This window comes from Elephas maximus, chromosome 6 (genome assembly GCF_024166365.1).
Source record: "Elephas maximus indicus isolate mEleMax1 chromosome 6, mEleMax1 primary haplotype, whole genome shotgun sequence".
Lineage (NCBI taxonomy): Eukaryota > Metazoa > Chordata > Mammalia > Proboscidea > Elephantidae > Elephas > Elephas maximus.
Genome location: NC_064824.1, coordinates 115,882,114 through 115,895,617, shown reverse-complemented (window position 1 = coordinate 115,895,617; position 13,504 = coordinate 115,882,114). Strand labels below are relative to the sequence as shown.

At 41.6% G+C, this 13,504-nt stretch overlaps 1 long non-coding RNA gene across 2 annotated transcripts in view; it reads left to right on the top strand.

The window, feature by feature from the left end:
- LOC126078079 (uncharacterized) overlaps window positions 1-13,504 on the top strand; it is a 470,413-nt gene that overhangs the window by 172,907 nt on the left and 284,002 nt on the right. The gene's annotated exons all lie outside the window — the stretch shown is intronic.

Here is a 13,504-nt window from a genome sequence, read left to right as displayed (position 1 = left end):
TTTTTGTCATTGTTAAATGTATATGTGATAAAGCTGTTTAAAAAAAAGCAAGGAGATTATATTAACTGAGTTTCAGAGAATGTTTACCTCTGGGATGCTGTGGAATGGAAGGAGAAGAAGCACACAGGTAGAGTGGAGTTGATAGTGGTCTAGGTTCTTAAATGGAATGTGGGTACTTGACTTTATTTTGTTATTGTGCTTCAGGCTTTATCCTTTTGAATGTATTGGACATATAGAAGTATGTATATAAAAGAAACAGAATAAGCTATTTCCTGATAGTTGAAACTGCAAGAAGTTCTTTCGCTTACTAAGTGGGAACACTGCTCTTCTTTGATTAAGAAAACATTAAATTTTAAAATAATGCAGCCCCAAAGAATTTTCCATATAGAATGAGAGTGGGCTCCAGTAATCTGAAACAAATTATTGAAATGAGAGATCCTTGAAACTTCGAAATAGATAGAGGAGAACATACCGTAAAGTGACCCCTTGTAATCATCCACACCCTTGTAATAATTCCCTTGTGTGGGGGCAAGGCCTGTGACTTGTTTCTAATAAATAGACTATAGCAAAGGTGCTGGGATGTCACTCAGATGATAAGGTTTCATTATATAAGAATCTACTTCAGCAAACCAGAGAGAGAAATTCTCCTGGGGCCTTGAAGAAGCAAACAGCCATGTTGTGAACTGCCTGTAGAGAGGATCACCTGGTAGGGAACTGTGAGCAGCCTCTAGGAACTAAGAGCCAAAAGCCAGAAAGAAGCTGGGCCCTCAGTCATCCAGGCTCAAGGAAATGAATTCTGCCAACAACCCTAATGAGGTTGAAAGCAGATGCTGCCCTAGTCGAGTCTTCAGATAAGAAGGCAACCCAGCCAATATCTCCTTTGCAGCCTGGTGAGACTTGGAACAGAGGACCCAGCTAAGCTGTGTTGTATCTTCTGATACACAGAAGCTGTGAAATATTAAATGTGTGTTGTTTTAATCTATTAGAGTTGTAGTCATTTGTTCTGTACTAATTGAAAACTAATATATGAGTGCATCCATTTGTCTTTGTAGTCCCTCAAGACAACATAGTGCTTAACTAATTGAGAATACACTGTAAATGTTTCTTGAAGATGGATGAATGAATGGAACAAGTAAAGCAATCCCTTACCTCTCCAAACCCATTCTGCCAGTGTTCCTGGCAACAGAAAGAGGCTCCTGTCTTGAGAGGCTGGTAGAGATGAAGCCAGATTCATGTAATGAAGTGAGTTAGTAGTGAAAGAAGAGAAGATCTGGAACTGGGCTATTTTCACAAGCTCCTGATACCTGATAAATATATCCTAAACAGTAGGGATAGATTTATAAGGAAGCTAATAAATGTAAGGTTCAGGATCCCTCACGTAACACCAACTTCTTCCAAGGCCATGGGAGAGGATGTAGCAATTTTGTATTTGTAATCTTATATTCATTTTATTTAAAGGGCCCAATAGGCTCCATAAGCTTCAGACTCAATAAAACCTAGGTCCATCTTTGATAAACTATAGAGAGCAAAGAGCCTAAGGATTCACCCCTGTACCTGCAGAGCATCTAGTAAGGTGTTTGAAAATAGAGGTGTTAAATAAATGCTTAAATTGAATTGCTGAGTTCACATAGGTGTCATTGAAAGATCTCAGGTCTAAAGATGTCATTCCTTCATTTATTTATTTGTGAACAATTTTTTATAAACTGTTATAAAATATTTCTTGGTTGACTTTTATACTTTTGTCTGTATGGTTTAGCCCTCTATACCAAATAAAAAAAATAAGCTATGTGAAATACCCAGAGTTCCCTGTTTAACTTGATTCTTGGTTGACTTGAGCTTGATAATTCCTTTGAAGGTATAGTATGGAGGCAGGGACTTAGACCATGTCATCTACTGAGGTCTTTTCCAAGTGCAGGATTTCATTATAGGCACTCTAGCCAATATTTCAATGGGAACATTGGTGATTCATTGGTAGAATTCTCACCTTCCATGCAGAAGACCTTGGTTTGATTCCCAGTCAATGTACCTCATACACAACTACCACCTGTCTGTCTGTCAGTGGAGGCTTGCGTGTTGCTATGATGCTGAACAAGTTTCAGCGGAGCTTCCCAACTAAGATAAACTAAGAAGAAAGTTCCAGTGATCTACTTCCAAAGCCAGTGAAAACCCTAAAGATTACAAATGGTCTGATCTGCAACAATTATGGGGATGGCATTTCATTCTGTTGTGCATGGGGCCAGGGGCCAACCCGTTACCAGCCAACAACAACAAAAACAACTCAGTATTTCTCAGTGAATAAATTGTTTTGTGGAGGAACAGCCTCTCTTATAGATCGCCTTGCAAATCTGGCCCTCCAGCAGTTTGTATTCATGCTTGTAGGACATTAAAGACTTCACCTTGATGTTTCATCAACCTTTAGTTTGGCTGTATCTAAAATTATGGCAGTGTCTTATATTCCACATCTGTAACATCAGGCCTGCCACACTTGTTCCCATTCACTGAGCCCAAGACTGGAGGACTCATTCTTCAAATACCATCAGCTACTCACCTGTTGTAGGCTTTCTCTCAGCCTGCTGGCCAGTGGGGTCATTGGTGTCTTTCTAGAAATCCCACTATGCCTGAGTGTCTGGGGATTGATGCTGCATTTGCTTTGCAGGGGGATGCTGAAAAGCCCAGTGGAACTATGTAGCTTGACACTGCCAATTTTCCTTGAATCTGTTACTGCACCCTGGAGCTGGAAGTCATAGGCCACAACTGCTCCACATTGAGCAGATAAACAAACCATAAATAACTCCATGAGCACGTCGTAAATGTGGGGCCAACCTGTCTCTTCCAGCCCATCTGTCTCTAAAGGCTGAAAGAATAATGTGAGCTAGGGTGGCTCCCTCCCAGGGGCTTCAGGCAACATTCAAGAATCACAGCTTAAACCAGAAGATCCTCTTGTGGGTGGAGTGAAGCAGCTGGTCTTCATCTTTGCTAAAGCCAGAGAACAAGAGGAAGGGGCCTGGTATAACTGCAGGAGGGAAAAGTGTAAGAAGCTAGACTGGACTCTTTGAGGGACGGAGGGTCTCCCTGTCGAAGAATAGATTATAAACATGTAAATGTTTATAAGAATATTTGAAAATAAATATTCTTCCCAACACATGCACATGAGCACGTGTGCATGTTGGTACACACACACACACACACACACACACACGACTAGAAGATACTTTTTCCTCACCTGTAAAAAGAAAATTGTGGATAACCGGGGCTGCAATTAGGCCACAAGCAGGCAGAAACTGGCTTGTAGATGTGTTCTCTTTGGTCCACATAGATTCATAATTTTTTTTTTAATGTGAAATGCCTTTAGAAAGTATATATACTGTACAGTTTGTTATAGTCCCCACCACTCCCTAATGTCACACCTGACACTCTTCACAGTGTCTGTTACCTCTCTGGCTTCTAGAGCAGGATCCTCAACCTTGGCACTAATAAGTCTTTGTTGTGTAGCCTACCCTGTGAGTTGTGGGATGTTCAGTGACATTTCTGACCTCTACCCTCTAGATGCCAGTAATACTCCACCTCCCCCAAGTTGTGTCACTCAAAAGAGTCTTCAGACATGGCCAAATGTCCCGTAGAGGACAAAACTGGCCGTGGTTGAGAACCACCGTTCTAGAGGTCTATGAATTTACCAGCCATGGGCTAAAGTTTATCTGAAGACCAGAGAGGTAAACTGACTTACCCAAGCCTCAGGGCTAACTACTGTTAATATCAGAAATAGTTCTATGATTTTGTAGTTCTAGCACAGTGCTCTTTCTCCCACAGAGTAGGTAGTAAGCTCAAAATTATCTATTTATTATCTATAAAAAAATCCCTTAGTCTTATAAGCAGCATTTGTCAAAGATAGATTACTTGTCACTTTCAATATATCTTTTGTGGTAAAATGACTAGCTGTATAATTTTGAAATGATCTCTGAGCTCAGTTTCCTCACCTATTCAATGGGAGCAATAATGATACCTGATAACAAGCCAGTTTGCACTAGGATGGCCAAAGAGTGGTTGAGTTGGCATCATCCTATTGGTTCATGCTTATGATATACTTGTTAAATATTTTAAATATCTTCCCTACCTACCCCACTGAGTTGTTGTGAGGATTAGATAAGATGGTCTGAAGAGTGACTGATACACTGTAAACTCTCAGTAATGTCAGCTATTATTCTTATTGCCCCAAATCATAATTAGGTAAAGGAAAGAAGCTGCTGCTGACCGCTTTGAACTTAAGTCCAACCATTCTGCCTCCTTGCCTTACCCAGCCACAGGGGAACATTCTTTTTGTTCCTCTACCTTGGCAATGTGGGCTCATTCTTGCCCCAGGGGCTTTGCACTTCCTGTACCTCCTGCTAGAGTGCTCTTACTTTAGACCTTTATTTTGCTCTTTCTCATCGTGCAAATTTCTGCTCAAATGTCACATCTTCCAAGAGACCTTTCCTGACCTTTGTAAAAGAATATCTAATTCTAAAACCAAAAGGGAAGAACACGGTCAGCATTTCTCAAGCTAAAAGAACTGAATAAAAAATTCAAGCCTAAACTTGCAATATTGAAGGATCCTATAGGCAAAATATTGAACGAAGCAGGAAACATCAAAAGAAGATGGAAGGAATACACAGAGTCACTGTACCAAAAAGAATTGATCCGTGTTCAACCATTTCAGGAGGTAGCATATGATCAGGAACTGATGGTACTGAAGGAAGAGATCTAAGCTGTACTGAAGGAAGGCACAGGTGAAAAACAAGGCTCCAGGAATTGATAGAATACCAACTGAGATGTTTCAAGAAATGGGTGCAGCACTGGAGGTATTCATTTGTCTATGCCAAGAAATTTAGAAGACAGCTACCTGGCCAAATGACTGGAAGAGATCCAAATTTGTGTACATTCCAAAGAAAGGTGATGCAATAGAATGCAGAAATTATGGAACAACATAATTATCATCACATGAAAGTAAAATTTTGCTGAACATAATTCAAAAACAGCTTCAGCAGTGCATTGACAGAGAACCGCCAGAAATTCAAGCCAGATTTAGAAGAGGACATGGAACCAGGGATATCGTTGTTCTGTTGTACATAGGGTTGCTATGAGCCGGAAGTGACTCGACAGCACCTAAGGACAACAACATCTAATTCCACAAACCTTTGTGGTATCTGGACTTATACTATTGATTTGTTTGGTTTTTTAATTTATTTTCTGTCTTCCCTCCTCTCCACAAAGAAGGAACTTTGTTTCGTTTGCACTGTATCCTCAGCACTCTACTGTGTTGTGGTAGAAGCACAGAATCCAGCATACCGCATAGGTGCTCAATAAATACTTGTGGAAAGAATACATGAAGTAGAAGTCCTGGCTCTGATTCTAAATCCAGTACTTTTTCTATCCTGTTAGATACAAGACTGTCTAGGAGAAGATGAACAAGATACGTTAAATCACTCACTCCTTAATTTGTTCATTCATTTGTTCAGCAAACGTGCAATGGGCACCTTATTGGGAACCTATTTATTCTAAGCAAAAAGGCTCAAGTAATGAATTTAAGTTTCTATTGTTCTTCACTGCCCGATACAGTAAGTAGGAAAAATGGAGGCCCCTAGCTACAGAGAGTACAAACATGATTTTTAGCATTAGCATTGCCCCAAAGTCTCTAGAGTCCACTGATGTTGAAAAGCTTACACAGAGCTCCTACAGTGTTCTAGGTGCCGTACTAGACACTGTAGATTCTGAGATGGGTAAAGCCTGGTCCCAAGGAAGTTTTGCATCCCTCTCTGTTTTTTCTGTTCTGTTCCTCTTTTCTTTATCCACGGCTCATTGCCTCTGGCCTAGATTATTGCAGAGGTTTTTGCTGAAAGCACATGAACTGGCATCAAGACAGTTCAGCTGCTGGCATGTCTTAGAGATATGGCCTGCTGTGTTCTTTTCTTTTTAGCTACCCCCAGCTCACTCTTTTTTTTAGGATCACCCACCTTTTCAAGACCATCTATATATCAGTACACAGTCTGCTTAATTCTCCCCTTTTTTGCTTCTCCTTAAAAGAAAGCATATATACTCTGTTCATTGTGGGGATTTTAAATCTAAACATTATGTATAAATACACAGGAGATGATGGAAGTAATGAACATAGAGAATCTTATAAATGACTGTGGATCTTGATTCACTTTCTTAGGTGGTGCATTTCAGGTCCTTTGTCTTTGAAATCAGCCTGGTTATCTCTCTCTAAAAAAACCCATTGGCGTTGAATGGATTCTGACTCATAGAGACCCTATAGGACAGAGCAGAACTGCCCCGTATCGTTTCCAAGGCTGTATATCTTTACGGAAGCAGGCTGCCACATCTTTCTCCCAGGAAAGCTGGTAGGTTCGAACTGCCAACCTTTCAGTTAGCAGCTCAGTGCTTAACCACTCTGCAACCAGGGCTCCTTTGTCTCTCTCTACTGGGTGCTAAACAAAGGAGTTTTAACTTTTGGTTGGCAAGTGACTGTTTTTGTAGGATTCTGAACCCTTCTTAGAGCTCATATTCCCTATACAGGCTCCTGGGCAGGTTGTATTCTGACTTTGCTTAAAGAGGAAGGGACCATCCCCCTTTTATCCCCAGAAATTCTTTCCCTGTAGTTTGGGCTTCTGTTTGATGAATTTAGAGATACTCCCATCATCTTGTCAGTTCTGAACCCTAAAAATCCTTCCCTATGTGACTACTCAGTTTATCTAAAACATCTACATTTGCGAGTAAGGCTGGTTCTACCCAAGACAACAAGTTTCACCTGGTATTTACCCTTGGCTCTAGTCTCAATAAAGAGCGCAATAAAGACTTCTGAGATGACTTAGGAAATCTGAGATTGTTGCAACAACTTCAGTGAATGGGAAATATTGAAGAAGACATGGCAAGTGAAAGTACAGGTGGAATTGGGAAAGTGACACAAAAGTAGTGTTGGGTGGTTGCTCTGTTAGGTGCTATGGGGATGCTGTGATTCCCTCCATAGGAACTGATGGCAGTGAGGGGAGCTGCCTTGCCGAAGGTTACAGCTCCTTCTTGGGGACAATGAGTGTTCAGTAGGGGCATACAAAGACTTGGCTCCTCGCCTTGATCAGGACATCCCTGAAGGGCTCTTCCAGATCCATAAATTGGCTGAGGCCTCTTTTATGATTTCATTGTAGTTCAAGCTCTCTATCCGTCCACTCCTACTTCCTCCACTTTCTGATGGCACACCTTGGTAAACTACCTGCAGGCAAATTTCTGCCTCAGAATCTGTTTTCCAAGGAACCCTAACTGAGACAAATGCCTCCAGGGTTTTCCTTCATATCTCAGTCTCTGCTTCTTTTTCTTCCTTTGACTGTGATGTTTCTTTCCAACTTTGTATGTCACCGCCTGTGTTCCATTTAGCCAACAGCAGAACATTCTGGTCACTCTTTTCCAGTCCCCCAGTATAAAGCAACACCCTGAAAGAAGAAAGGTGGCCAGCTTCACAAATCGTCAGTAGACATCCCAAGAACCAAGTTCTTTACAGTGACTTTCTTCATCTCTGGCCTGTATAAATAGCTTCTTTTCTTTTCCCACCTGATTTTAACTAATAGTTTTTGCTTAGTTTCCCTTCTTTATACTTCTTGCCCACCTCCCTCACCCAAGGGGCCTTGGCAGGGATCTTTTAGCAGACAGATGTCTTTTAGGCATAGGGCATCATCAACGTTCTGCCTCTCTTTTGGCTCTATTTGTGTCTGTGCCTGCCAAGAATCGTTGGGAATATTGCCTTGAGTCAATATACGCAAACATGAGGCATGGTAAAAGGATCTTGGTGAATCTTCATCCAAATTGGAATTGAAGTTATCGCTGGGAGATAAACCTTAGAAAGTGGAAAGGTCCTCAGTACAAAGAGGTGGTTGATGAAGAAGAGGGAGTCAGGAGTAGCAGACGGAAACAACTTTCAAATTCCCTGAGGGAGAATATACAAGAGCCACAGATACGGAATTGACTTTGTCTAAAATTTGTATCTCCACCTAGCTAGGCTGTTCTTCCCTTTAGTCTCTGGCCTGAAATCCTGATTTCCTGGCTCACAACAATTCACAGCCTAAGCCCATGAAGAATTCAATGTAGATCTTATGTGATTTGGATTTTACAACAAAGACTGGGCAGTGGGCATCTGCACAACCCTCTCGCCTGGAGACTGCCTCTGTTGGTAGTCTACCCTTCAACACTGAAGCAATTGAATGAGGTCAGACTTACTTGCTGCCTAACAAGGCATGGTCAGAGAAAAGAAAGGTGTACAGAACTCTCAGAAGGCCCCTCTCCATGGGGGGAAAAAAAAAAAAAAAACAGCCTGAGGTGATCCTGACTCATGGTGACCCCAAGTGTGTCAGAGTAGGGCTATGTTCTATTGGATTTTCAATGGCCGATTTTTCAAAAGTAGATTACCAGGCCTTTCTTCAAGATGCCTCTGGGTGGACTTGAACCTCCAACTTTTGGGTTAGCAGCCAAGCACATTAACTGTACCACCAAGGGACTCCCTCCGTGAGAAAGTACATCACAATTATATATGTACATAATATTCCTATTTAAATTCTACCTACCCTTTCAGAAGCTGGAGCTCTGGTCGCACAGTGGTTAAGAGCTTGGCTGCTACCCAAAACGTCGGCAGCTAGAATCCACCAGCAGCTCCTTGGAAAAACTATGGGTCAGATCTACTCTGTCCAATAGGGTCGCTATGATTGGAATCGACTCAACGGCAATGGGTTTTCAGAAGCCAATTAAATATCATCTTTCCTGTTTGGCCTCCTTCCTATCTCTTCAAATGCCCACCACACACTGTAGATGTGCTTCCTTTTCCACAGTGTTCTCATAACTGTTCATGATTTAATTGAGACCAGTTGAAACATCTTATACTAGTCATATGTTGCTTCTAATAAGATGCCCATTTCTTGATATTAAGCATGAAGCCCTTTATCCATTGACTTCATGCCTAATTCTGTGCCTTATTCCTGATAGATATCCCACAATGCTGTGGTTCAGTTCCATGTCACGCTTTTCTAAGAAAAGGCAATTCTTCGAAGTGAGTATGATAAATTAGACTTATAGGAGTCTTTCACATCATTTTTATTAAACTATTATACACCTGAATCCATAAATAAAAAAGCAAAAAGGAATCATTTTTCAAACAAAATGTAGTTCTTTCCATTAAAATTCTGAATAAATTACCAACTTTTTTCTTTTAATACCACAAACCTGTTTTGAAGGAATGGTACCCATTCCTTTCCATAAAATCAGGATTTTAATTATAGTCAGGAGCTGGAAATGAGCCTGATTTGCATTTTTCCCAGGTGACTAGAATTATGGTTTTCAAAAATCTGAAGGCTTCAGGGTTCTTAAGGAGCCCTGGTGGCACAATGGTTAAGTGCTTAGCAACTAACCTAAAGGTCAGTAGTTCAAACTCACCAGCTGCTTCACGGGAGAAAGATGTGGCAGTCTGCTTCTGTAAAAATCCCAGCCCTGGCAACCCTAAGGGGTAGTTCTACTCTGTCCTACAGGGTCACTATGATTTGGAATCAACTCAACGGCAGCTGGTTGGGTTTGGTTTAGGGTTCTTAATGATAAAGCAACTGGCAGTGACACTGTGGGGGCTGGTGAAATAGGATATCATCGTGGTAATAATTTGATCCCGTAAAGTGCCCTTAGTGACGTATGGGGATAAGCTAGGTCTGGTTCAAACCAGGACTGGAAATACTGAGCACATTAAAGATGTATTTTTACTCATTTGTGCATTTATTTACTTATTGATCACTTGGTTACAAAAATGATTTATGGCAAGAGATCTAATTTGGCCATGGTTCATGAGATAAAGACCTGTAAGTTTGTTTAACCCACCAATTCAATGTGGTCCAAAAGTAATAACCTGGTGGCGACTGCTCTTGGCAGATCACGCCTGGAGGGAACTGCTCATCATCTTAGGAGGACCAGATGAGATAGATGCAGAGGAGGGTGCATAGGACTGGGTAGGGCTTAGAACCTCTCTTCTGTAAGGAATGCTTGAAGGGACTGGAGATAGCGGTTTTGAGAAGTGAAGACTGGAGGCATGTCTGAGAATTACCTTGAGCTATCTGAAGAGCTTTCACATGGAGCGGGCTACACTGTTTTCTAAGGCTGAACCAGGATCAATACACAATGAAGTAGACCCTGCTGCAGTAAAAGGAACAATTTCTAAACAAAGATTTTTAACAGAGCACATAACTATCTTGTGAAACAGCATGCTCCCCTCTGATACCATCGCTCAGACAGAGGCTCAGCAGCTACCTGCAGGGATGTTGTACAGAGAGTTTGTCCTCTCTAGTCCTTCAAGGTCTGGGTTAGGGAGGGGGTGAGGCCTGGGAGCTGAGCCAGCCCAAGTGACACCTGTTACTGGGATAGAAGTCTTGTGCCAAGATAAGGGATGTGGGCAGTAAACCGAGGAGTGACGCAGAAGGATCAAGAGCTAGGTGTGTCCTGAGTGGGCCATTAAACGGGAAGGGCAGAGCAGATGGGAAGCAGGATGAATACTGTAGGGGTAGGCAGGAATAGGTGGAATCTTATTTCATGAACTAAATCCATCAGTCCATCTTCGGTGGCACTCTGCTAGCACTTAAGTTGACTTGTTTCACTGAATCTGGTATACACGGTACCCACCCATCGCCATCGAGTTGATCCGACTCGTAGTATTTCCTAAATTGGAGATCCACACTGACAAATTATTGCTTTAATAAGAGGTTAGATTTTTAACCCTAATATTCTATAAGTCAATGAGTCAATATCCTATTTTGCTTTACTATTTTATTTGTATCAGCTTTGTCATCAGCAGAGACACTATGGACAAGCCAGTAGCTTCATCCATACCCTCCAGCTTCTTGTATCTTCTCAAAAAATGAGCACTAGATTATGGGTCAGAACACTTGAGTTCATCACTTATTTGCTACCTCCAGCTAGGGCAAATTGTCAATTACCCTGGTCTTCAGATTTCTTACCTACAAAAGGAAACTGGAAGAGAAAAGCTCTAACTCTAATGTTCAGGGAGGGACTATAATTTGTTTATTCTCCTATGTCACTTCCACGTATTTTTTTTTTTTACCCTAGGAATCATATTTCATGACAAATATTAGCTATTTTGTTTGTTTGTTTGTTTGCCTGCAAGGTCATTACTCTGGATCCCAATTGATGTTACAAATTGGTGAACCATTTAAAAAACAATTGAAATAATTCTCTAGCAGTATTGGCTCTGTCAATCAAAATTGACTCGATGGCATACAACAACAATAACAACAGGCTCTAGGTGTCTTGGAGTTCTGGAAGATGGAAGTCAAAGCACAGAGGAGATAGTAGGACAAGGTGGAAAACTTCAAACATTTCTACATATAGAAACATATTCTTAAGGCCCATTCTGCAAGAGCATTGTATAATGAGAACTATGCTTAACTCAAAATGACAAATTCTTATTTTGAGTTCCCCGAAAAGCAGAGTCTGAGACAAAGCAGATATGTGAATGGTTTATTCAGCAATATGTTCTTAGGGTGTAGGAGTGAGGGCCAGGGAAAGTGAACTGGGAAGGAGGAAAAGTCAATCTAAAGATACATCATTGAGTTGGTCACCACTAGGGGATGCTTGATCTGAGGGAGGGACTTTCTGAGAAGCCTTATGAAACGCGTCTTAGAATGGTTCACCTGAGGGGTCAAAAAGGCATTTATCCTTTAGCTACCATTTCTCATTGGTCAAGGGTTACCCCCCAGGTGTTAACTCTCCAGTTCTCTGGGGTCAAGCCTGAGAAGTGTAGAGGGATCGTCACAGGCATCCCATGTGTGGCATTAGAGAAGCTTCAGGACATGAAGCAAGTAGTAGCAGTGATGCTGCCTGAGGTGAGGTGCTGCCAGGTAATCCCTTCCTGAGGCTTGTCGAAGTCTTCAGGAAACTGGTCACTGTAGCCACGGTGGAGTAAGAGGGGAAACGAGATCTGTAGAAATACACCAGTTGTCAAATATATATGGGTAACCCAGGTTTCGCTGGATTTTGCCCTTCATGGCATGCATATATAGTGACCTCAAATCCGCACCTCTTGCTACCACCTCAAAAGTGTAGCTCCAGTGGATAGTTTCACATGTTCTTTTGAACAAGTCTGTTCAACTTGCCACTGAGGATCCACTGAGCACTCCCATTGCTTCTCTTGGGGACTGCTGGTCCCTTTGGGTACTGTCACCTCTGCTGAGTACCAATTCTGCTGCTGCTAAGAATTGCCAGCTCTGCCCCTAGACACCACGCTCTATCTACAATCTTTTCTCCCCTGCAAGTTCAGGGCTTGGTTATTTGGCCAGACCTCTTATTTCCAACTCATCTATTCCGATGAGTCCTTTCTTAGGAGGCTTTTCAGTCCCTCACAAAAATAGACAAGTAGGGATGGAGTCTCCAGGCAGCCCATTGCTGAACACAGCTTAATTTAGTCTTGGGACTAAATCTACATAAATATTAGCTTGAACACCAACTGTAAACATAAATCAAATGTAATTTATGAGATCCATTTAAGGGAAAGATTTAAAAGAATTGGAGATTGGGGTGGAAGGGAGAGAGAAAGGAGAGGAAAGGATACAGGGAGAGAGAGAAAGAAGGGAAGAAGGGAGGAGGGAGAGAGAGAGCTTCTTGGTTAGCTTTCTGGCTAAAAGCAGTGAACATTCTAAATCTCGTACCTCTTCTCTGAAATAAACTGTGACTACTTCATGACATTGGATGTATGAAAAATGATAGATAATCTTGGGAAAAAAATGGTATTCTTGTACTGGACTAGATTCTGAAAGTCATCTACTCCATGTCTCTAACTCTAAGCTGTTGTAGATGACTTTCTAACATTTTCCAGAGAGGGTATTTCAGGGACTTTCATTATTTATCTAATGCTATTAAACCGTGCTATCTAGAAATCCTTGCAAAATCCAATGGAGATAGAGAACAGCTGTTATATAATTATGTACCCTGTAGATTTTATAAATATGCTTTGACTGATTAACTAGCTGTTCACTATTCCCTGTATCTTAATTTCTCGTATTTTTAAAAGCCAGGGGTCAGTTGCTACTAACTCATTCCTTCCCAAGTGTAGTTAATCCCAGTTCTAACAGAAAATGTGAGGAAAAGCATTTACAGATCTTTCAGCTATGCAAATGTTCTCCTCAGTGTCCCCTCTCATCTCTCATTCTGAGTGTCCTAGGGGCAGTGGGGCATTAATAGGGTCTCCTCTCCAAGAAATACAAACCTTTTGGAGGCCTGATTTAGCTCATCGTTGCATACTCCTTGTTGGTGGATTTCAGCAAGATAGAAACAAGGACAGAGGGGCAGAGACGGTAAAGAGGCATCCCCAGTGTCAGGAAGAAACTGTCATGAAAAGGATGACAGAACGCAGAGCATTGGAGAACGCAGGAGCGGATAACCCAATCAGAAAGGTAAGCACAGGCTTACTTGTGCTTACATGTTAATCTGTAGTGAACAGTGT